At 39.9% G+C, this 25,562-nt stretch overlaps 1 long non-coding RNA gene across 2 annotated transcripts in view; it reads left to right on the top strand.

The window, feature by feature from the left end:
- The window catches only part of LOC134808185 (uncharacterized), a 46,083-nt gene extending 20,769 nt beyond the window's left edge, over positions 1 to 25,314 (top strand). Inside the window, exons 3-5 of one of the 2 annotated variants that reach the window (XR_010150603.1) lie at positions 17,896 to 17,953; positions 21,931 to 22,100; positions 24,815 to 25,314. This is a non-coding gene — a long non-coding RNA (uncharacterized LOC134808185). Of the gene's footprint in view, positions 1 to 17,830; positions 17,954 to 21,930; positions 22,101 to 24,814 lie in introns of those variants that run through there. The other variant, XR_010150602.1, reaches the window with a different exon arrangement.
- Positions 25,315 to 25,562: the final 248 nt, after the last annotated feature.

Genomic DNA, 25,562 nt, shown 5'->3' with positions numbered 1-25,562 from the left:
TGGGATGGCTGGGTCAAATGGTATTTCTAGTTCTAGATCCCTGAGGAATCGCCACACTGACTTCCACAATGGTTGAACTAGTTTACAGTCCCACCAACAGTGTAAAAGTGTTCCTATTTCTCCACATCCTCTCCAGCACCTGTTGTTTCCTGACTTTTTAATGATTGCCATTCTAACTGGTGTGAGATGATATCTCATAGTGGTTTTGATTTGCATTTCTCTGATGGCCAGTGATGATGAGCATTTTTTCATGTGTTTTTTGGCTGCATAAATGTCTTCTTTTGAGAAGTGTCTGTTCAACTCCCTTGCCCACTTTTTGATGGGTTTGTTTGTTTTTTTCTTGTAAATTTGTTTGAGTTCATTGTAGATTCTGGATATTAGCCCTTTGTCAGATGAGTAGGTTGCGAAAATTTTCTCCCATTTGGTAGGTTGCCTGTTCACTCTGATGGTAGTTTCTTTTGCTGTGCAGAAGCTCTTTAGTTTAATTAGATCCCATTTGTCAATTTTGGCTTTGGTTGCCATTGCTTTTGGTGTTTTGGACATGAAGTCCTTGCCCACACCTATGTCCTGAATGGTAATGCCTAGGTTTTCTTCTAGGGTTTTTATGGTTTTAGGTCTAACGTTTAAATCTTTAATCCATCTTGAATTGATTTTTGTATAAGGTGTAAGGAAGGGATCCAGTTTCAGCTTTCTACATGTGGCTAGCCAGTTTTCCCAGCACCATTTATTAAATAGGGAATCCTTTCCCCATTGCTTGTTTTTCTCAGGTTTGTCAAAGATCAGATAGTTGTAGGTATGCGGCGTTATTTCTGAGGTCTCTGTTCTGTTCCATTGATCTATATCTCTGTTTTGGTACCAGTACCATGCTGTTTTGGTTACTGTAGCCTTGTAGTATAGTTTGAAGTCAGGTAGTGTGATGCCTCCAGCTTTGTTCTTTTGGCTTAGGATTGACTTGGCGATGCGGGCTCTTTTTTGGTTCCATATGAACTTTAAAGTAGTTTTTTCCAATTCTGTGAAGAAAGTCATTGGTAGCTTGATGGGGATGGCATTGAATCTGTAAATTACCTTGGGCAGTATGGCCATTTTCACGATATTGATTCTTCCTACCCATGAGCATGGAATGTTCTTCCTTTTGTTTGTATCCTCTTTTATTTCCTTGAGCAGTGGTTTGTAGTTCTCCTTGAAGAGGTCCTTCAAATCCCTTGTAAGTTGGATTCCTAGGTATTTTATTCTCTTTGAAGCAATTGTGAATGGGAGTTCACTCATGATTTGGCTCTCTGTTTGTCTGTTGTTGGTGTATAGGAATGCTTGTGATTTTTGTACATTGATTTTGTATCCTGAGACTTTGCTGAAGTTGCTTATCAGCTTAAGGAGATTTTGGGCTGAGACAATGGGGTTTTCTAGATAAACAACCATGTCGTCTGCAAACAGGGACAATTTGACTTCCTCTTTTCCTAATTGAATACCCTTTATTTCCTTCTCCTGCCTGATTGCCCTGGCCAGAACTTCCAACACTATGTTGAATAGGAGCGGTGAGAGAGGGCATCCCTGTCTTGTGCCAGTTTTCAAAGGGAATGCTTCCAGTTTTTGCCCATTCAGTATGATATTGGCTGTGGGTTTGTCATAGATAGCTCTTATTATTTTGAAATACGTCCCATCAATACCTAATTTATTGAGAGTTTTTAGCATGAAGGGTTGTTGAATTTTGTCAAAGGCTTTTTCTGCATCTATTGAGATAATCATGTGGTTTTTGTCTTTGGCTCTGTTTATATGCTGGATTACATTTATTGATTTGCGTATATTGAACCAGCCTTGCATCCCAGGGATGAAGCCCACTTGATCATGGTGGATAAGCTTTTTGATGTGCTGCTGGATTCGGTTTGCCAGTATTTTATTGAGGATTTTTGCATCAATGTTCATCAAGGATATTGGTCTAAAATTCTCTTTTTTGGTTGTGTCTCTGCCCGGCTTTGGTATGAGAATGATGCTGGCCTCATAAAATGAGTTAGGGAGGATTCCCTCTTTTTCTATTGATTGGAATAGTTTCAGAAGGAATGGTACCAGTTCCTCCTTGTACCTCTGATAGAATTCGGCTGTGAATCCATCTGGTCCTGGACTCTTTTTGGTTGGTAAACTATTGATTATTGCCACAATTTCAGCTCCTGTTATTGGTCTATTCAGAGATTCAACTTCTTCCTGGTTTAGTCTTGGGAGAGTGTATGTGTCAAGGAATGTATCCATTTCTTCTAGATTTTCTAGTTTATTTGCGTAGAGGTGTTTGTAGTGTTCTCTGATGGTAGTTTGTATTTCTGTGGGATCGGTGGTGATATCCCCTTTATCATTTTTTATTGTGTCTATTTGATTCTTCTCTCTTTTTTTCTTTATTAGTCTTGCTAGCGGTCTATCAATTTTGTTGATCCTTTCAAAAAACCAGCTCCTGGATTCATTGATTTTTTGAAGGGTTTTTTGTGTCTCTATTTCCTTCAGTTCTGCTCTGATTTTAGTTATTTCTTGCCTTCTGCTAGCTTTTGAATGTGTTTGCTCTTGCTTTTCTAGTTCTTTTAATTGTGATGTTAGGGTGTCAATTTTGGATCTTTCCTGCTTTCTCTTGTGGGCATTTAGTGCTATAAATTTCCCTCTACACACTGCTTTGAATGCATCCCAGAGATTCTGGTATGTTGTGTCTTTGTTCTCGTTGGTTTCAAAGAACATCTTTATTTCTGCCTTCATTTCGTTATGTACCCAGTAGTCATTCAGGAGCAGGTTGTTCAGTTTCCATGTAGTTGAGCGGCTTTGAGTGAGATTCTTAATCCTGAGTTCTAGTTTGATTGCACTGTGGTCTGAGAGATAGTTTGTTATAAATTCTGTTCTTTTACATTTGCTGAGGAGAGCTTTACTTCCAAGTATGTGGTCAATTTTGGAATAGGTGTGGTGTGGTGCTGAAAAAAATGTATATTCTGTTGATTTGGGGTGGAGAGTTCTGTAGATGTCTATTAGGTCCGCTTGGTGCAGAGCTGAGTTCAATTCCTGGGTATCCTTGTTGACTTTCTGTCTCGTTGATCTGTCTAATGTTGACAGTGGGGTGTTAAAGTCTCCCATTATTAATGTGTGGGAGTCTAAGTCTCTTTGTAGGTCACTCAGGACTTGCTTTATGAATCTGGGAGCTCCTGTATTGGGTGCATATATATTTAGGATAGTTAGCTCCTCTTGTTGAATTGATCCCTTTACCATTATGTAATGGCCTTCTTTGTCTCTTTTGATCTTTGTTGGTTTAAAGTCTGTTTTATCAGAGACTAGGATTGCAACCCCTGCCTTTTTTTGTTTTCCATTTGCTTGGTAGATCTTCCTCCATCCTTTTATTTTGAGCCTATGTGTGTCTCTGCACGTGAGATGGGTTTCCTGAATACAGCACACTGATGGGTCTTGACTCTTTATCCAACTTGCCAGTCTGTGTGTTTTAATTGGAGAATTTAGTCCCTTTACATTTAAAGTTAATATTGTTATGTGTGAATTTGATCCTGTCATTATGATGTTAGCTGGTGATTTTGCTCGTTAGTTGATGCAGTTTCTTCCTAGTCTCGATGGTCTTTACATTTTGGCATGATTTTGCAGCGGCTGGTACCGGTTGTTCCTTTCCATGTTTAGCGCTTCCTTCAGGAGCTCTTTTAGGGCAGGCCTGGTGGTGACAAAATCTCTCAGCATTTGCTTGTCTGTAAAGTATTTTATTTCTCCTTCACTTATGAAGCTTAGTTTGGCTGGATATGAAATTCTGGGTTGAAAATTCTTTTCTTTAAGAATGTTGAATATTGGCCCCCACTCTCTTCTGGCTTGTAGAGTTTCTGCCGAGAGATCCGCTGTTAGTCTGATGGGCTTCCCTTTGAGGGTAACCTGACCTTTCTCTCTGGGTGCCCTTAACATTTTTTCCTTCATTTCAACTTTGGTGAATCTGACAATTATGTGTCTTGGAGTTGCTCTTCTCGAGGAGTATCTTTGTGGCGTTCTCTGTATTTCCTGAATCTGAACGTTGGCCTGCCTTGCTAGATTGGGGAAGTTCTCCTGGATAATATCCTGCAGAGTGTTTTCCAACTTGGTTCCATTCTCCCCATCACTTTCAGGTACACCAATCAGACGTAGATTTGGTCTTTTCACATAGTCCCATATTTCTTGGAGGCTTTGCTCATTTCTTTTTATTCTTTTTTCTCTAAACTTCCCTTCTCGCTTCATTTCATTCGCTTCATCTTCCATCGCTGATACCCTTTCTTCCAGTTGATCGCATCGGCTCCTGAGTCTTCTGCATTCTTCACGTAGTTCTCGAGCCTTGGTTTTCAGTTCCATCAGCTCCTTTAAGCACTTCTCTGTATTGGTTATTCTAGTTATACATTCTTCTAAATTTTTTTCAAAGTTTTCAACTTCTTTGCCTTTGGTTTGAATGTCCTCCCGTAGCTCAGAGTAATTTGATCGTCTGAAGCCTTCCTCTCTCAGCTCGTCAAAATCATTCTCCATCCAGCTTTGTTCCGTTGCTGGTGAGGAACTGCGTTCCTTTGGAGGAGGAGAGGCGCTCTGCGTTTTAGAGTTTCCAGTTTTTCTGTTCTGTTTTTTCCCCATCTTTGTGGTTTTATCTGCTTTTGGTCTTTGATGATGGTGATGTACAGATGGGTTTTCGGTGTGGATGTCCTTTCTGTTTGTTAGTTTTCCTTCTAACAGACAGGACCCTCAGCTGCAGGTCTGTTGGAATACCCTGCCGTGTGAGGTGTCAGTGTGCCCCTGCTGGGGGGTGCCTCCCAGTTAGGCTGCTCGGGGGTCAGGGGTCAGGGACTCACTTGAGGAGGCAGTCTGCCCGTTCTCAGATCTCCAGCTGCGTGCTGGGAGAACCACTGCTCTCTTCAAAGCTGTCAGACAGGGACATTTAAGTCTGCAGAGGTTACTGCTGTCTTTTTGTTTGTCTGTGCCCTGCCCCCAGAGGTGGAGCCTACAGAGGCAGGCAGGCCTCCTTCAGCTGTGGTGGGCTCCACCCAGTTTGAGCTTCCTGGCTGCTTTGTTTACCTAAGCAAGCCTGGGCAATGGCGGGCGCCCCTCCCCCAGCCTCGCTGCCGCCTTGCAGTTTGATCTCAGACTGCTGTGCTGGCAATCAGCGAGATTCCGTGGGCGTAGGACCCTCCAAGCCAGGTGTGGGATATAGTCTCGTGGTGCGCCGTTTTTTAAGCCGGTCTGAAAAGCGCAATATTCGGGTGGGAGTGACCCGATTTTCCAGGTGCGTCCGTCACCCCTTTCTTTGACTCGGAAAGGGAACTCCCTGACCCCTTGCGCTTCCCAGGTGAGGCAATGCCTCGCCCTGCTTCGGCTCACACACAGTGTGCGCACCCACTGGCCTGCGCCCACTGTCTGGCACTCCCTAGTGAGATGAACCCGGTACCTCAGATGGAAATGCAGAAATCACCAGTCTTCTGCGTCGCTCACGCTGGGAGCTGTAGAACGGAGCTGTTCCTATTCGGCCATCTTGGCTCCTCCCCCCCCTTTTTTTTTTTTTTAAGACGGAGTTTTGCTATTGTTTCCCAGGCTGGAGTGCAATTGTCTGATCTCGGCTCACTGCAACCTCCGCCTCCCGGGTTCAAGCGATTCTCCCACCTAAGCCTCTTGAGTAGCTGGGATTACAGGCATGCCCTACCACACCCGGCTAATTTTTGTGTTTTTAGTTGAGACGGGGTTTCTCCATGTTGGTCAGGCTGGCCTCGAACTCCCGACCTCAGGTGATCCACCTGCCTTGGCCTCCCAAAATGCTGGGATTACAGCCGTGAGGCACCACACCTGGCCCTAATTTTGTATTTTTTGTAGACAGGGTTTCACCGTGTTACTTAGGCTGGTCTTGAACTCCTCAGCTGAAGTGATCTGCCTGCCTCGGCTTACTGAAGTGCTGGGATTACAGGCACAAGCCAGCCTCTTTAATTTCTTGACATAAAGATGAATTTTTATTTATTTATTTATTTTTTGAAATGGAGTCAACTCACTCTTTTGCATTTGCTCTGTTGCATTTTATTTTAGAGACAGTCCTGCTATGCAACCCACTCTGTTGCCCACCTGGGTCTCCCAAACTGTTGGGATTATAAGCATGAGCCACCACGCCCAGCCAAGAGGAGTTTATTACACTTTTTTTCCCCAAGAAGAATGAACTTGTTTTTGAGATGGAGTCTTGCTCTGTCATTCAGGCTGGAGTGCAGTGGCACAATCTCGACTCACTGCATCCTCCACTTCCCGAGTTCAAGTGATTCTCCTACCTCAGCCTTCTGAGTAGCTGGGACTGCAGGCATGCACCACCATGCCCAGCTAATTTTTGTAGTTTTGGTGGAGTTGGGGTTTTGCCTTGTTGGCCAGACTGGTTTCAAACTCCTGGCCTCGAGTTGTCCGCCTGCCTTCGCCTCCCAAAGTATTGGGATTACAGGCGTGGGCCACTACACCTGGCCAAGAATGAACTTGAATACTCTTTTTTATATACATGAAGAAACGTGCTCAGTAAGGATATTTATTTGATTAATTACCCAGCTTACAATTTATTATAAAATGAGCAATATACCAATATATTGCCAGTGACAGAGAACTTCTATGCTTATTGGTATAAAAATATGGAAAGGGAAACTAAAAATATTACTGTGTAGTCATTATTTTGTAGATGTAATGAGGCATCAAGAAGAACTCAGATGCTTGGAAGAACTCAGAAATCAAGAGTTGCAGAGGGTGGAGCCAAGATGGCCAAATAGGAACAGCTCCATTCTACAGCTCCCAGCATGAGCGACGCAGAAGACGAATGATTTCTGCATTTCCAACTGAGGTACCAGATTCATCTCACTGGGGATTGTCAGACAGTGGGTGCAGGACAGTGGGTGCAGCGCACCAAGCATGAGCCAAAGCAGGGTGAGGCATTGCCTCACCCAGGAAGCACAAGGGGTCAGGGAATTCCCTTTCCTAGCCAAGGAAAGGGGTGACAGACGGCACCTGGAAAATCGGGTCACTCCCACCCTAATACTGCGCTTTTCTGATGGTCTTAGCAAATGGCACACCAGGAGATTATATTCCGCACCTGGCTTGGAGGGTCCTACGCCCATGGAGCCTCGCTCATTGCTAGCACAGCAGTCTGAGATTGAACTGCAAGGCAGCTGCCAGTCTGGGGGAGGGGTGCCCATGATTGCCGAGGCTCGAGTAGGTAAACAAAGCGGCTGGGAAGCTCGAACTGGGTGGAGCCCATCGCAGCTCAAGGAGGCCTGCCTGCCTCTGTAGACTCCACCTCTGGGGGCAGGGCATAGCCAAGCAAAAGGCAGCAGAAACCTCTGCAGACTTAAATGTCCCTGTCTGACAGCTTTGAAGAGAGCAGTGCTTCTCCCAGCACACAGCTGGATATCTGAGAATGGACAGACTGCCTCCTCAGGTGGGTCCCTGACCCCCGAGTAGCCTAACTGGGAGGCACCCCCCAGTAGGGGCAGACTGACACCTCACACGGCCAGGTTCTCCTCTGAGACAAAACTTTCAGAGGAACGATCAAGCAGCAACATTTGCTGTTCACCAATATCCGCTGTTCTGCAGCTTCTGCTGCTGATATCCAGGCAAACAGGCTCTGGAGTGGACCTCCAGCAAACTCCAACAGACCTGCAGCTGAGGGTACTGAATGTTAGAAGGAAAACTAACAAACGGAAAGGACATCCACACCAAAACCCCATCTGTATGTCACCATCATCAAAGACCAAAGGTAGATAAAACCACAAAGATGGGGAAAAAACAGAGCAGAAAAACTGAAAATTCTAAAAATCAGAGTGCCTCTCTTCCTCCAAAGGAATGCAGCTCCTCACCAGCAACGGAACAAAGCTGGATGGAGAATGACTTTGACGAGTTGAGAGAAGAAGGCTTCAGACGATCAAACTATTCTGAGCTAAAGGAAGAAGTTTGAACCCATGGCAAAGAAGTTAAAAACCTTGAAAAAAGATTAGATGAATGGCTAACTAGAATAACCAATGCAGAGAATTCCTTAAAGGACCTGATGGAGCTGAAAACCAAGGCACGAGAACTACGTGACGAATGCAGAAGCCTCAGTAGCCGAATCAATCAACTGGAAGAAAGGATATCAGTGATGGAAGATCAAATGAATGACATGAAGCAAGAAGAGAAGTTTAGAGAAAAAAGAATAGAAAGAAATGAAGAAAGCCTCCAAGAAATATGGGACTATGTGAAAAGACCAAATCTGCATCTGATTGGTGTACCTGAAAATGATGGGGAGAATGGAACCAAGTTGGAAAACACTCTGCAGGATATTATCCAGGAGAACTTCCCCAATCTAGCAAGGCAGGCCAACATTGAGATTCAGGAAATACAGAGAACACCACAAAGATACTCCTCGAGTAGAGCAATTCCAATACACATAATTGTCAGATTCACCAAAGTTGAAATGAAGGAAAAAATGTTAAGGGCAGCCAGAAAGAAAGGTCAGGTTACCCACAAAGGGAAGCCCATCAGACTAACAGCTGATCCTCCTGGCAGAAACTCTACAAGCCAGAAGAGAGTGGGGGCCAATATTCAACATTCTTAAAGAAAAGAATTTTCAACCCAGAATTTCATATCCAGCCAAACTAAGCTTCATAAGTGAAGGAGCAATAAAATACTTTACAGATAAGCAAATGCTAAGAGATTTTGTCACCACCAGGCCTGCCCTAAAAGAGCTCCTGAAGGAAGCACTAAACATGGAAAGGAACAACCGGTATCAGCCACTGCAAAAACACACCAAATTGTAAAGACCATCGAGGCAAGGAAGAAATTGCATCAACTAAATAGCAAAATCACCAGCTAACATCATAATGACAGGATCAAATTCACACACAACAATATTAACCTTAAATGTAAATGGGCTAAATGCTCCAATTAAAAGACACAGACTGGCAAATTAGATAAAGAGTCAAGACCCATCAGTATGCTGTATTCAGGAAACTCATCTCACGTGCAGAGACACACATAGGCTCAAAATAAAAGGATGGAGGAAGATCTACCAAGCAAATGGAAAACAAAAAAAAGCAGGGGTTGCAATACTGGTCTCTGATAAAACAGACTTTAAACCAACAAAGATCAAAAGAGACAAAGAAGGCCATTACATAATGGTAAAGGGATCAGTTCAACAAGAAGAGCTAACCATCCTAAAAATATATGCACCCAATACAGGAGCACCCAGATTCATAAAGCAAGTCCTTAGAGACCTACAAAGAGACTTAGACTCCCACACAATAATAATGGGAGACTTTAACACCCCACTGTCAACATTAGACAGATCAATGAGACAGGAAGTTAACAAGGATATCCAGGAATTGAACTCAGCTCTGCACCAAGCAGACCTAATAGAGATCTACAGAACTCTTCACTCCAAATCAACAGAATATACATTTTTTTCAGCACCACACCACACCTATTCCAAAATTGACCACATAGTTGGAAGTAAAGCACTCCTCAGCAAAGGTAAAGAACAGAAATTTGACAAACTGTCTCTCAGACCACAGTGCAATCAAACTAGAACTCAGGATTAAGAAACTCGAGGTCAGAGGAGCCAAGATGGCCAAATAGGAACAGCTCTGGTCTACAGCTCCCAGCGTGAGTGATGCAGAAGACAGGTGATTTCTGCATTTCCATCTGAGGTACTGGGTTCATCTCACTAGGGAGTGCCAGACAGTGGGCGCAGGTCAGTGGGTGCAGTGCACCGTGTGCGAGCAGAAGCAGGGTGAGGCATTGCCTCACTCGGGAAGTGCAAGGGGTCAGGGAGTTCCCTTTCCTAGTCAAAGAAAGGGGTGACAGACGGCACCTGGAAAATCGGGTCACTCCCACCCTAATACTGCACTTTTCCGACACGCTTAAAAAACGGCACACCGGGAGATTATATCCCGCACATGGCTCAGAGGGTCCTATGCCCACCGAGTCTTGCTGATTGCTAGCACAGCAGTCTGAGATCAAACTCTAAGGTGGCAGGGAGGCTGGGGGAGGGGCTCCCGCCATTGCCCAGGCTCCCTTAGGTAAACAAAGCAGCCGGGAAGCTCAAACTGGGTGGAGCCCACCACAGCTCAAGGACGCCTGCCTGCCTCTGTAGGCTCCACCTCTGGGGGCAGGGCACAGACAAACAAAAAAACAGCAGTAACCTCTGCAGACTTAAATGTCCCTGTCTGACAGCTTTGAAGAGAGCAGTGCTTCTCCCAGCACACAGCTGGGTATCTGAGAACAGGCAGACTGCCTCCTCAAGTGAGTCCCTGACCACTGACCCCCAAGCAGCCTAACCGGGAGGCACCCCCCCCCCCCAGTAGGGGCAGACTGACACCTCACACGGCCGGGTACTCCTCTGAGACAAAACTTCCAGAGGAATGATCAGACAACAGCATTCGCGGTTCACAAAAATCCGCTGTTCTGCAGCCAATGCTGCTGATACCCAGGCAAACAGGGTCTGGAGTGGACCTCTAGCAAACTCCAACAGACCTGCAGCTGAGGGTCCTGTCTCTTAGAAGGAAAACTAACAAACATAAAGGACATCCACACCAAAAACCCATCTGTACATCACCATCATCAAAGACCAAAAGTAGATAAAACCACAAAGATGGGGAAAAAACAGAGCAGAAAAACTGGAAACTCTAAAAAGCAGAGCACCTCTCCTCCTCCAAAGGAATGCAGTTCCTCACTAGCAACGGAACAAAGCTGGATGGAGAATGACTTTGACGAGTTGAGAGAAGAAGGCTTCAGACAATCAAACTACTCTGAGCTACAGGAGGAAATTCAAACCAAATGCAAAGAAGTTAAAAACTTTGAAAAAAATTTACACGAATGTATAACTAGAATAACCAATACAGAGAAGTGCTTAAAGTTGCTGATGCAGCTGAAAGCCAAGGCTCGAGAACTACGTGAAGAATGCAGAAGCCTCAGGAGCCGATGCAATCAACTGCAAGACAGGGTATCAGTGATGGAAGATCAAATGAATGAAATGAAGCGAGAAGGGAAGTTTAGAGAAAAAAGAATAGAAAGAAACGAACAAAGCCTCCAACAAATATGGGACAATGTGAAAAGACCAAATCTACATCTGATTGGTGTACCTGAAAGTGACGGGGAGAATGGAAACAAGTTGAAAACACTCTGCAGGATATTATCCAGGAGAACTTCCCCAATCTAGCAAGGCAGGCCAACATTCAGATTCAGGAAATACAGAGAATGCCACAAAGATACTCCTTGAGAAGAGCAACTCCAAGACACATAATTGTCATATTCACCAAAGTTGAAATGAAGGAAAAAATGTTAAGGGCAGCCAGAGAGAAAGGTCGGGTTACCCACAAAGGGAAGCCCATCAGACTAACAGCTGATCTCTCAGCAGAAACTCTACAAGCCAAAGGAAAGTGGGGGCCAATATTCAACATTCTTAAAGAAAATAATTTTCAACCCAGAATTTCATATCCAGCCAAACTAAGCTTCATAAGTGAAGGAGAAATAAAATACTTTACAGACAAGCAAATGCTGAGAGATTTTGTCACCACCAGGCCTGCCCTAAAAGAGCTCCTGAAGGAAGCACTAAACATGGAAAGGAACAACCAGTATCAGCCGCTGCAAAATCATGCCAAATTGTAAAGACCATCGAGGCTAGGAAGAAACTGCATAAACTAATGAGCAAAATAACCAGCTAACATCATAATGACAGGATCAAATTCACACACAACAATATTAGCTTTAAATGTAAATGGACTAAATGCTCCAATTAAAAGACATAGACTGGCAAATTGGATAAAAAGTCAAGACTCATCAGTGTGCTGTATTCAGGAAACCCATCTCAGGTGCAGAGACACACATAGGCTCAAAATAAAAGGATGGAGGAAGATCTACCAAGCAAATGGAAAACCAAAAAAGGCAGATGTTGCAATCCTAGTCTCTGATAAAACAGACTTTACACCAACAAAGACCAAAAGAGACAAAGAAGGCCATTACACAATGGTAAAGGGATCAATTCAACAAGAAGAGCTAACTATCCTAAATATTTATGCACCCAATACAGGAGCACCCAGATTCATAAAGCAAGTCCTGAGTGACGTACAAGAGACTTAGACTCCCACACAATAATAATGGGACACTTTAACACCCCACCGTCAACATTAGAGAGATCAACGAGACAGAAGGTTAACAAGGATACCCAGGAATTGAACTCAGCTCTGCACCAAGCAGACCTAATAGACATCTACAGAACTCTCCACCCCAAATCAACAGAATATACATTTTTTTCAGCACCACACCACACCTATTCCAAAATTGACCACATACTTGGAAGTAAAGCTCTCCTCAGCAAATGTAAAAGAACAGAAATTATAACAAACTATCTCTCTGACCACAGTGCAATCAAACTAGAACTCAGGATTAAGAAACTCACTCAAAACCGCTCAACTACATGGAAACTGAACAACCTGCTCCTGAATGACTACTGGGTACATAACGAAATGAAGGCAGAAATAAAGATGTTCTTTGAAACCAATGAGAACAAAGACACAACATACCAGAATCTCTGGGACACATTCAAAGCAGTGTGTAGAGGGAAATTTATAGCACTAAATGCCCACAAGAGAAAGCAGGAAAGATCCAAAATTGACACCCTAACATCACAATTAAAAGAACTAGAAAAGCAAGAGCAAACACATTCAAAAGCTAGCAGAAGGCAAGAAATAACTAAGATCAGAGCAGAACTGAAGGAAATAGAGACACAAAAAACCCTTCAAAAAATTAACGAATCCAGGAGCTGGTTTTTTGAAAGGATCAACAAAATTGATAGACTGCTAGCAAGACTAATAAAGAAGAAATGAGAGAAGAATCAAATAGATGCAATAAAAAATGATAAAGGGGATATCACCACCGATCCCACACAAATACAAACTACCATCAGAGAATACTACAAACACCTCTACACAAATAAACTAGAAAATCTAGAAGAAATGGATAAATTCCTCGACACATACACCCTCCCAAGACTAAACCAGGAAGAAGTTGAATCTCTGAATAGACCAATAACAGGCTCCGAAATTGTGGTAATAATCAATAGCTTACCAATCAAAAAGAGTCCAGGACTAGATGGATTCACAGCCGAATTCTACCAGAGGTACAAGGAGGAACTGGCACCATTCCTTCTGAAACTATTCCAATCAATAGAAAAAGAGGGAATCCTCTCTAACTCATTTTATGAGGCCAGCATCATCCTGATGCCAAAGCCGGGCAGAGACACAACCAAAAAAGAGTATTTTAGACCAATATCCTTGATGAACATTGATGCAAAAATCCTCAATACAATACTGACAGACCGAATCCAGCAGCACATCAAAAAGCTTATCCACCATGATCAAGTGGGCTTCATCCCTGGGATGCAAGGCTGGTTCAATATACGCAAATCAATAAATGTAATCCAGCATATAAACAGAACCAAAGACAAAAACCACAGGATTATCTCAATAGATGCAGAAAAAGCCTTTGACAAAATTCAACAACGCTTCATGCTAAAAACTCTCAGTAAATTAGGTATTGATGGGACGTATCTCAAAATAATAAGAGCTATCTATGACAAACCCACAGCCAATATCATACTGAATGGGCAAAAAATTTAGGTTTTAAAAGAACCTCTTCAGAGTGAGTTTACACCTGACAATTGAAACTGGTAATCTTGAAAATGCTCTCAGGTGTATGCATTACAAATAAAATTCTTAGGAGCAGTGTTGTGTGCCCTGTAGTCCCAGCTACTTGGGAGGCTGAGGTGGGAGGATCAGTTGAGCTCAGGAATTCGAGGCCAGCTTGGGCAACATAGTGAGAGGCCCGTCTCTCTCTCTCTTTTTTTTTTTCTTTGAGACAGAATCTCGCTCTGTCGCCCAGGCTGGAGTGCAGTGGCGCAATCTCGGCTCACTGCAAGCTCCGCCTCCCGGGTTCACGCCATTCTCCTGCCTCAGCCTCCCAAGTAGCTGGGACTACAGGTGCCTGCCACTGTGCCCGGCTAATTGTTTTGTATTTTTAGTAGTGATGGGGTTTCACCGTGTTAGCCAGGATGGTTTTGATCTCCTGACCTCGTGATCCTCCTGCCTCGGCCTCCCAAAGTGCTGGGATTGTAGGCATGAGCCACCCTGCCCGACCAAGGCCCGTCTCTTAAAATCTCAGCCGAATAGAAGCTTCTTTAACAATTAATTTATGTAAAATACTTATTTCCTTCTGTCCCTTGATGTGTGCTAGATTGTGTTTACATTTAATTAATCTTCGGTTAGAAAGCCACCCTATGTATTAAAAAACAGCCATTAATTTTGCTACACATTCAGTTGAATTTGACAGTAATATCAGAGCAATCTATTCACTCAATTACCTGACCGAGGCTTTCAAAATACATTGTTGAATGTATTTGGTTTAAGAGGCACATGTCAAGTTAATGAACACAGTAAGTTTCTCTACTTCTATTTGTCGTTGCCTCCATTTCTGATTTAGTATTTAACAAGTAACAACTACTTTTTGTTTCTTGACTAAACCTTGCAGTATAAATTAAGATGTAATTAGCTGGGTGTGGTGGCATGATTGTAGTTCCAGCTACTAGGGAGCCTGAGGCAGGAGGATCCGTTGAGCCCAGTGAGTATAAGTCCAGCCTGGGCAACATAGTGAGACTTGTCTTGATTTATTATTATTATTTTTAATGTAATTGATTATTCAAAAGGATTCATTTTAAAGTTTCAATATTTTAGTAGCCTTTTTCAAAAGAGCTTTAGGTCCACAGCAAGATTGTGTGGAAGGTACAGAGATTTCCCGTCTACCCTGTGCCACATGCCTACAGCTTCTCCTGCTATCAAAATGTTTTACCAGAATGATACACTTATAACAATTGCTGAAGCTACATTGACACGTGCTTATCAACCAAAGTCTATAGTTTACCTTTAGATTTGCTCTGGGTGTACATTATGAGGGTTTTGACAAATCTATGACATGAACCTATGATTATAGTATCATACAGAGTATTTTCACCTCCTTAAAAATCTTCTGTGCTCTGCTTCTTTATCCCTTCCACCTAACCCTTGGCAACCACTGATCCTTCTATCGTCTCCATAGTTTAGTTTTTTCCAGAATGTCATATAGTTGGAATCATACAGTATACAGCCTCTTCAGATTGGCTTCTAGTCACCTGGCAATATGCATTTAAATTTCCTCTATGTCTTTTCATGGGTTGATAGCTCATTTCTTTTTAGCACTGAATAATATTTTGGTTGTACCACAGTTCACCCATTCATATACTAAAGGACATCTTGGTTGCTTCCAGGTTTTAGCAATTATGAATCAAGCTGCTATAAACATTCATGCGTAGGTTTTTGTGTAGACATAAGTTTGCACCTCCTTTGGGTAAAATGCAAAGAGTGATATTGCTGTATCAGATGGTAAGAGTATGTTTAATTTTATCGGAAACTGCCAGACTGTCTTGCAAAATGGTTACCCTTGTTTGTATTCCCTTCAGCAATACGTTGAAGTTGTTGTTGTATCGCATCTTGGCCAGCATTTGTTTTTGTCGGTGTTTCGGATCGTCACCATTCTAGTAGGTTTTGTAGTGCTATCTCATTTTAATTTGCAGTTCCGTCAATGTAATTTGCAATTCTATCAATGGCATACGATGTAAAGTTTCATTTTAACAATCATGTAACTGAGGAATATTTTCCCAGATATTCATGGGTGAAGATATTTAGGAATGCATGTATTGAGGGGAGAAAACCCGCCTTTGGGTATATATATACATATGAAGAGATTGTCTTATATTTTTTAAACTACCCCTCACTAACTAGCAGTGAATAACACAGTATATTGGAAATTGTTGTTTTTAATTCCCGGAATTTAAAATGTTAAGCTTTCCAAGCACTCACTTTTGGTTAGGTTGGAAAGTTTACATGCTATTGAGTTGTATCAATATAAATGTATTTTTTTTTCCTTTTCAGTTCAAAACTTTAAAAAATTTTTTGGAGTGAGGTCTCATTTTGTCACCCAGGCTGGAGCGCAGTGACGCGATCATAGGTTACCGTACCTCTAATTCCTGACCTCAAGGGATCCTCCTGCGTTGGTCCCCCAAAACCCTGAGATTACAGGCACTGGACATCATGCCTGACCCTTATTTCCTTTTTTTTTTTTTTTTTTTTTTTTGAGATGGAGTCTTGCTCTGTCGCCCAGGCTGGAGTGTAGTGGGTTGATCTCGGCTCACTGCAGCCTCCACCTTCTGGGTTCAAGCCATTCTCCTGCCTCAGCCTCCCGAGTAGCTGGGACTACAGGCACCTGCCACCATGCCCGGCTAATTTTTTGTGTTTTTAATAGAGACAGGGTTTCACCATGTTGACTAGGCTGGTCTTAAACTCCTGATTATGCTTATAATCCCAGCACATTGCGAGCGTGAGGCAGGAGGATTGCTTGAGCCCAGTAGTTAGATACCAGCCTGGTTGACATAGCAAGACCCTATCTCTACAAAAAAATAATGAAAAAATTCACCAGGCATGATGGTGCATGCTTGTCATCCCATCTATTCGGGAAGCTGAGGCAGGAGGATCACTTGAGCTGAGGAGTTCGAGATTGCAGTGAGCTATGATGACACCACTGCACTGCAGCCAGGGCAACAGAGTGAGGATCTCTGAAAAAAAAATTTTTTTAAGAAGCTTTAAAAAGATTGGTATCGTGAGAAAGCATTTTCTCTCTTCATGATGGTGTTTTTGTTGTACTGTAGCTTCATTCATTGTACCGTAGCTTCATTAAGATTACCTTTGGACATCTCCATTTAAGTTAGGCAGTTTTTTAAGGAGCCACTTGTGGCTTAATGGCAATTACATTTCCATCATAGGCTTTTATTTTATTTCCAGCTTTATAGGTGCTCTTCAACAGTCTTTCGTATTATAAAATGGAACTTTAAATGAACATTTAGATTTTAATAAGATTGCTTTTTCAAAAGTACAGTAATTATGCTTTCTTTAAACATTGCTGCATTTGTCTCATAATGGAATGTTTTTCATGATTGCTACATATAACAGTTTTCTGTGATTGGAAATGGTCATCAAGTCCAAGTGAAAATTGCAATTTTCCTATGTTATCTTGAGAAATTTCACTTAGAGATTTCATTGAAGTTAATTCTATGTCACTATTGTTGGTAAATGAACAGCTTTTAGGAAGCAGTTTCTGTAATGAAATTTCAAATGTTCTGAATATTTCTGTTTTATAGTTAACTGTGTAATACTTTTATTCAGGTTTTCAAATAAAATTACTGCGCAGTTAAAGGAAAGCAATGTTATGTCGAGCTTTCAGTAATTGCTTGTGTGTGCTATCTATAGTCCCTGGATGGAATAATGCTTGAGTAGATGAATACAAATACATGAATGAATTATAATATTTAGACAATGAAGATTGTAACCTTATTTTTAGCATAATTCCCTAAAGCTATTTGTGTTATATGTTTGAATACATTTCAATATGAACTTGGTAACAGTCATTTCTATTTTAAGACTTCAGTGACCTGGGAGGAGAAAATAATTGGCTCTGGTGGTTATCATTACTAGATTTTCCTTTGCTTGGAATCTAGGCATATATCTTTCATCTGTTGGAATAAAAACATTAAAAATAATTTGTGATATATTTTTTATAATCTGATTCATTAGTAATCTAATCTTGCAATATAAACTGGGTGCATTAAACATTTGTAGTATATTAAGCCTGGGAGACTGAAGTTTCTTTTCAGCGTTCTTATTAAGTTTATGATGATGGAAACTTTTCAAAATCTTTAATGGAAAATGATGTCCCAATTCACTCTTTTCTTTTTGATTTTAGATGGGAAATGTAAAGTCATAAGATCGATAGGTTGACTGTGACAACTATGTTTACTTACAGAGAGAACAGGAAATGAGAATGGGTGATATGGGTCCCCGTGGAGCAATAAACATGGGAGGTAGGGATTTGAAGCAAAAGGCTTTTGTAGTTTATCATTTTTGGGGGGACTGTTTATGCTGTTTGTGGTATCTACATATCAGTAAGAAACTAAAATACGGAACCAACATTTCTAAAGGTGAAATCTCTTACATCCATTAAACTGGAATACAATACAATTATATTAAAAATATATGTCTGGGAAGAAAATTCTCATTTTGTTTTTGTTTGAAGGCTAAAAGATGTGTTATACATTCATAGGCTTAATGAAAGAAACATATAAACCAGGTTGCAATACAGCCTGAAGGTAGTTTAGTCATTGCATTGTGTAATACAGCTCTGTCTTTGCAGTTTTAAAATCAATTTATATGCCTTCTATTTGGCTTTTTTTTTTTTTTTTTTTTTTTGAGGCAGGACGCCACTCTGTTGCCCAGGCTGGAGTACAGTGGCGCAATCTCGGCTTGCTGAAACCTCAACTTCCTGGGCTCAAGTGGTCCTTCCATCTTACCAAGTAGCTGGGACTACAGGCACGCGCCACCACACCTGGCTTATTTTTTGTATTTTTAGTAGAGTGGGGATTTCACCTTCTTGCCCAGGCTGGTCTCGAACTCCTGGGTTGAACCACTTTGCCCGCATCAGCTTCCCAACGTGCTGATATTCCAGGCATGAGCCACCTCACATGTCCTAATTGGACACTGGAAATTGATAGTTTCTTAGTTGGAAATAGATTGTTTCTGAGTTGTGTTTTTAGGCTTTTAGAGAGCATTTTATACATTTCTATCTTAAACTAGCTTTTTGTGTAACTTTGAAGCTGTTTTCCTTCACTTTAATGAATATTGAACTTTTTTCCTTTAACCTACAGTGTTGTGCACGGAAGCGCACTCAGTTTTGTAGACTATGACTCGTTAAGGGAATTACATGTGTGTCGCCAATGCATGTTTTAGAGTTGACTAAGCTTTTAAGAAAGCATATTAGCAACTTTAGTATGGATTTGCTCGTATAGCCAAGTTGCAAGGGAAATAATGCCAAGTAAATAACCTGAAGGAAAAACAAATGTGGCATATCGTAGGCCTTACTAAATTTGAAATTTGAAATGTCATACATTTAAAAGTTGGGTAAGGAATTAAATTTTATGAAATTAATTGTCCCACAAAAGCTGTCCCACATTAAATTGTCCCACAAAAGTTGTTATGAAGCTGAAAATCTTTACATAACTTAAATGTACATATTGTTTTAAAGATTACACTACCATGGCAAACAATGTACTTAACATGCACACCCATTTACAAAATCAAGTGTGTTCTCAGCATATATAGTCTATCAAATGAAACTTAAGTCATGTGTGGAATAAACATTTTCCATGATCAGCTTTTTTTTTCTTAAACTTCTGTTGCCAGTTTTTCAATACTACTAATCAGATAATGTAGAGTCATATATTGCTGTTTACTTGGTCACTTTTTACCAACAAGTAGTTAGTGACTATCTCTGGTATATGCAGGAAGCAAGAAACATGGCCCTCGCCCATAAATAACTTAATTGTGAAATTACTACAGTGGATACGTGAAATAATCAATGAACCAAGAGCATCTACGTTCTAAATTATGAAGCATAATTGAGTATAATGATGTCCAAGTGGTCCAATATTTATGTCTTTCTTTTAGAGTAAATGCTGGGATGCTATTTAATATAATCCATGTAATTTTAAGGATTTTAGGAATAAGGTTATTGTAGATTATAGGCAGTTTAAAAGGCTGTTATCATTATTAGAGTGACATTAACATCAGAGCTAAACTTTAAAATAGTATAAAACTTAAAACCATTTCTGATGGTGCAGAGATACTCTGCAATTTTATCAGAAGAAATCTAAAAATATGCCTTTAGAGTCCTTATTTAGTTAGGAGTTGAAGACAACTTAAAATTTTTGTGACATTTTATTCACCAGAGGATTTACTTACATTTTAGCACTTAACTCTCCTAAAGCCCAGTTTATTTAATTTTCTCTTCAGTCTTCATTCATTGTGGGACTTCATCATACTGGTTTTGTAGAGCTATTAATCATTATCATCCAGTTGGGTTGTTGAGAAGTTAAAACTATCATAACTCATCAAATTACATTGATGGAAAGTGGCAGCAGATTTTCTGGTGTATCACTAGTGTGTATAACCAAGCGAAACCTACATTATAATGCTACCTTTCTAGTAATCAGATAATGCTAACATTTTTTATATCTTTAAATTTATTTATAGCTATGTGGTGGAAGATGTGAGTACTAAAAGTAAGGCTCTAAGCTAACTATTGTTAGTTGGAAATATTATTTTTGATTTTTTATACCTATAGTTGTATAGTTATATTCTGAACCCACCATTGTAAAATTACATTCTATTAAAGAGAAAGAGAGGAAAAAGAAAACTTAATTTGTTTTCTAGGGGATAGTTGAGTTAAGACACCTCTTAGATACTATTCTTATACTCTCTTCATTTCTAGAAAGTATTAAAAATAGCTATTTAGAGCTATACTGAGGGAGTGGAAAGACTCTTGGATAAAGTATATTTATCGGCAAGAGCATTTGGGGATGAAGGAAATAATTCCTTCCTATGAATTTGCTAGGTTTCTGGGGATTGGATTCAAAGAGCAGAAGTATGATGCCAGGGGCTGGTAGGGACTCAGCCATATAGAGATTTTAGCTGCATTATAATGTATATTTGAGAAATTGAGGTCTTATTGTCAGAAAATTGACCTATGTAATGAAATACTAGAATAAAATCCTAAATTAGAATGGCTTTGTCGTGAATTTTTAATGATAAACAAGTACTAACACTTAAAAGGGAAAAAAATTTTCAAAGAAAATACCTAAAAATGTGTTGCATCTGAGATCATCATATATGTAGTATTAGAGCACAAACACTATTAAAATTAATATGAGGTAGGTGGATTTTTTAATGAAAAAACTTGAAATATTATCAGATTGTCCCCATTTATGGAATTTAAGCTTGTCAGAAAGATCCAGATAGCTATATTAATATTTTATCTGTATTTGGTTGCGGTTGCTTTTAAAAATAAGTTTTCTTATAAGTCATTTCAATTTTTTGGTTTAGATTCCATATTTCAAAATAAAAAGTTAAAAAAAGAGTACCTCATGTAATTTAGCAAGGTATTCCATAAACTCAGGGAGGAAAAACAAAAAACTAAGATGAGAGGCTAGTTATAATGATCTTTATTTATATATTGCAGGAAATGATTTCCTCTCTGGCAACTTAGCATAATTTACTGCTAATATTTTTAGCCATGGCTTAAAAAAAATTAAGTGGTTTTGTAAGTGCTAATCATTTGTTACTCATTTAAACTGTAAAATGTAGTCCCCATTGTTAGGGATTATTTGGTTTAAAAGCCTACTGTAGGCCAGCCGCGGTGGCTCACGCCTGTAATCCCAGCACTTTGGGAGGCCGAGGTCAGCAGATCAAAAGGTCAGGAGATCGAGACCAGCCTGGCTAACACGGTGAAACCCCGTCTCTACTAAAAAGAGAAAAAAAATTAGCCGGACGTAGTGGCGGGCGCCTGTAGTCCCAGCTACTCGGGAGGCTGAGGCAGGAGAATGGCGTGAACTGGGAAGGCGGAGTTTGCAGTGACCCGAGATCGCGCCACTGCACTCCAGCCTGGGCGACAGAGCAAGACTCTGTCTCAAAAAAAAAAAAAAAAAAAAGTCTAGTATAACAAATAATGGTGATGTCTCAAAGCTTGCAAACTGTTACAGTCTCAAATGCTCTAAAATAATTGATAGTTTCCTCCTTGATTTTATGTACGTTTGGCTTGGGGATGAAAATTCTAATTCTAGAGTGTAGGTAATGCCCTATTACAGAGTAGATAACGCATATCCCATTCTTAAGGAGCGAAAATAATTTTGATAACGGTCTTGGTATATAGATTGCATAAATATTGTTAAATTGTTAATGTTTACTAAACTAAGATAGGACAGCTCTAAGTATAGATTGTTTTACATAGATGCGTTTAGCCCAGCCCCTGCTGGTAACCAAGGTCCTCCTCCAATGATGGGTATGAATATGAACAACAGAGCAACTATACCTGGCCCACCAATGGGTCCTGGTCCTGCCATGGGACCAGAAGGAGCCACAAATATGGGAACTCCAATGATGCCAGATAATGGAGCAGTGGTAATGTATCATAAACATTGTTTTGATTATATTCAGTAATGTACACTTCTGCATCAAGGATAACTTCACACTTAATATAATTTGATATCATTTGTTTTGGCAGCCAATGAAGAAGAAAATTTTGTGACCTCATATGTTGATTTATTAGAGATAGTTTTTTTGTTTTTGTTTTTGTTTTTCTTTCAGATGGAGTCTCGCGCTGTCACCCAGGCTGGTATGCAGTGGCGCAATCTCGGCTTGCTGCAACCTCTGCCTCCAAGGTTCAAGCAACTCTCCTGCCTCAGCCTCTGGAGTAGTTGGGGCTACAGGTGTGCGCCAGCACGCCCGGCTAATTTTTGTATTTTTAGTAGAGACAGGGTTTCACTATGTTGGCCAGGCTGGTCTCAAACTCCTGACCTGGTGTTCCACCCGCCTCAGGCTCCCAAAGTGCTGGGATTACAGGCGTGAGCCACCGCGTCCAGCTGAGATAGTTTTTAAGTAGTCCAAGAATTAGGATTACTGTCTGTGGCATGCTGTGGTACCTCAGTATATAGCAAATGCATATGTTAATTACAGATATTTTTCTGTGCTTTTTAATTTGTTTCCATCTTTTACCAGCATTCTAATGTTCAAGCATTTTATGATGGTGTTCTTTTCCTGTGTGGACTCCTTATATTTGATGGGGACAAAAGTCCAATATGTATGAACACACAGTTTTCAGTAAATATTTTTGATAAAAATATTACCTGTCATGATTTATTGCAAATAATTTAGCTATAAATTAACATTAAAGTGTTTGTGTATTTCCAAACCACCATTGTGGCATTCTTTTCACAGATTTTAAATTATATTTAGTAAATTTAAAGTAGACAGTTTTTTATCTTGATCTGAGAGTGTGAATATATCTTTGTGTGGATTAAATACTATGAAAACAAGGTTTTTTGTTTTAATTTTTATTATATTTAAATATATTAGTAGCAAGAATGATACCTTTTTATCATTTCCATTAAAGTCTATCACTATATAAATCGAACTTTATATAGGCAAACCGTTTTCTCATTTAGTGTTTGTTAATGCTTGTTCTAAATAACATTTTGAAAGGGAAATTGTTTGGTTATCTATTTTGAAAAGGCAGTTTAGTTTTGAAACTACTGTATGAAATCTTGAGGCGCCAATGCTGCTAAGAAAGAAAGAAAGCACTGCCTGTTAGACTCAGACCTGTCATCAGTTGTAAATCCACCGTGATCAGAGACGTTAAAAGCAATGCATTGTATGTCTCAGAGTTGAATGCAGCATTTATCATTATTTTATTTGCTTCAAATGTAGTCTTTTAAGAATTTGGAGAAATTGGACATGCTGGCAGTTGGATTTTTTAAAATGATAGTTTATACAGGGAGATAAAGAGGCAGTGCACGGCTACTATGAACAGATGGCGCTTAACACAGTGATTGCATTTATTTCCTTCAGTAGAGGCTTTATTTTATAGTGATATGTTTGAAAGCTAGTAAAAACTTATACTACTTTGGTTAAGTTTTTGTGTGGCATATAATCATCAATAGAAACATAGAAGTAACATTAACTGTCCCATTTTTTTATTGTCTCCCTGAAATTGTAAACTTTATTTAAATATCACCCTTGGTCTGTTTTGCACTGACATTTTACTGCTACACTTCAGGGAGTTCTATCCAACCTTTCAGATTAATATGTATGATTATTGTGAAGTAAGTTTTTGTGTGGCATATAATCATCAATAGAAACATAGAAGTAACATTAACTGTCCCATTTTTTTATTGTCTCCCTGAAATTGTAAACTTTATTTAAATATCACCCTTGGTCTGTTTTGCACTGACATTTTACTGCTACACTTCAGGGAGTTCTATCCAACCTTTCAGATTAATATGTATGATTATTGTGAAGTTTTTCAAAACATTTAATTCAGATATTTAATTGTGCTTATTAGTGCATGTTATTACATTAATTTTTAAAACTTTTCCCATGATAATCTTTCAAGGAAAACACTCTCAGAAGTTTCTATACTGAAATCATAATTCTTTGTGTATGTTTGTATTAGTGCTTTCTATCTTCAAGGAATTGATGTAAAGATTTTTTTTTAGAATGTTTACTTCTAAAAAACTGAATTGATGCTGCTCCCCAGCTTTATTTCTCTGATTTTTTTTAAAAAGTATTTTTCTTACAAAAAATTAGCCGGACATGGTGGCAGGCGCCTGTAGTCCCAGCTACTCAGGAGGCTGAGGCAGGAGAATGGCATGAACCCGGAAGGTGGAGCTTGCAGTGAGCCGAGATTGCACCACTGCACTCCAGCCTGGGCGACAGAGCGAGACTCCGTCTCCAAAAAAAAAAAAAAAAAAGTATTTTTCTTACATAGCATAGTTTCATGCAATATAAACTTTTGAAAAAAGGAATCAGCGATGTATAATAATATTGTTTAGGCTTAAGATTACATTTGCTTCTGTCACGAAATCAGTTCTTTGTTCTTGAAATTGGGGCATAGCATTAGCAATATGTAAATCTTCAGATGCTGCATTTTTTTTAAAAAACATAGTAACTAATTAAATTGCTCCTTTCTTCCTTCTATGTGTGATCCTGATTCTGTTGGACTTTCTGCTGAACTTCATGACACCACCACTTGGGATTTTGCCAATTTTTCTTGTCACTTATATTTGGCGTGTTCCAAATGGACTTCATATTCTATTCCTTATTGTGTGGTATCATAGCACAATGACAGATTTCCTCAAGGACCGCCATCTCAGATGGGTTCACCTATGGGGAGTAGAACAGGTTCTGAAACCCCTCAAGCACCAATGAGTGGTGTAGGTCCTGTGAGTGGTGGTCCTGGTGGCTTTGGTAGAGGAAGTCAAGGGGGCAACTTTGAAGGCCCTAATAAGCGTCGTAGATATTAAACATTCGTTCATTCCTGGCTATCTAGAAAAAAAAAGTCAGTGGTATGCCTTTATACTTTTACCTGTTATCTGGAAGAAATGGTTTTATTGTTAATGTATGTAGACTTAAAAGGTTTTTTTTTTTGTAAAACTTGAAGTTTTTGTATTTTTCTTTATTCATGAGCTTTGTAGATTAGAATGGTAATGATGCTCATCATTTTGAATGTTGAAATGTGTTCGTGACTTTAGCTAAATATAAGTATTCCATAGTACTGTGAAATCTATGTAGTTACTTAATCTCAATAAAGAAATCGTTTTGGATAATTTAAAACTGTTATTAGTGGTATTCTCTTACGGTCTTACTAAACTTTGCTGTAACAGTAATGCTTTGGTTGCTTTAACTAATCCTATCATTAAAAATGAAAATGATTTTGCTTTTTAATTTGCGCAAATAGCACTAAAGATAGAAGCTTAATTAATGAAAGCTAATGTCAATAAGGGGTAGATAGAGTAGTATATGTGGGGGTGGGAGGGTATGGGAGTTTAATTTGTATAAACCACTGATGTTCTGTGAAATCGGAAT

This window comes from Pan troglodytes, chromosome 14 (genome assembly GCF_028858775.2).
Source record: "Pan troglodytes isolate AG18354 chromosome 14, NHGRI_mPanTro3-v2.0_pri, whole genome shotgun sequence".
Classification (NCBI taxonomy): Eukaryota; Metazoa; Chordata; class Mammalia; order Primates; family Hominidae; genus Pan; species Pan troglodytes.
Note: the sequence above shows the minus strand (reverse complement) of the source record. Positions and strands in the feature narration are given on the sequence as shown.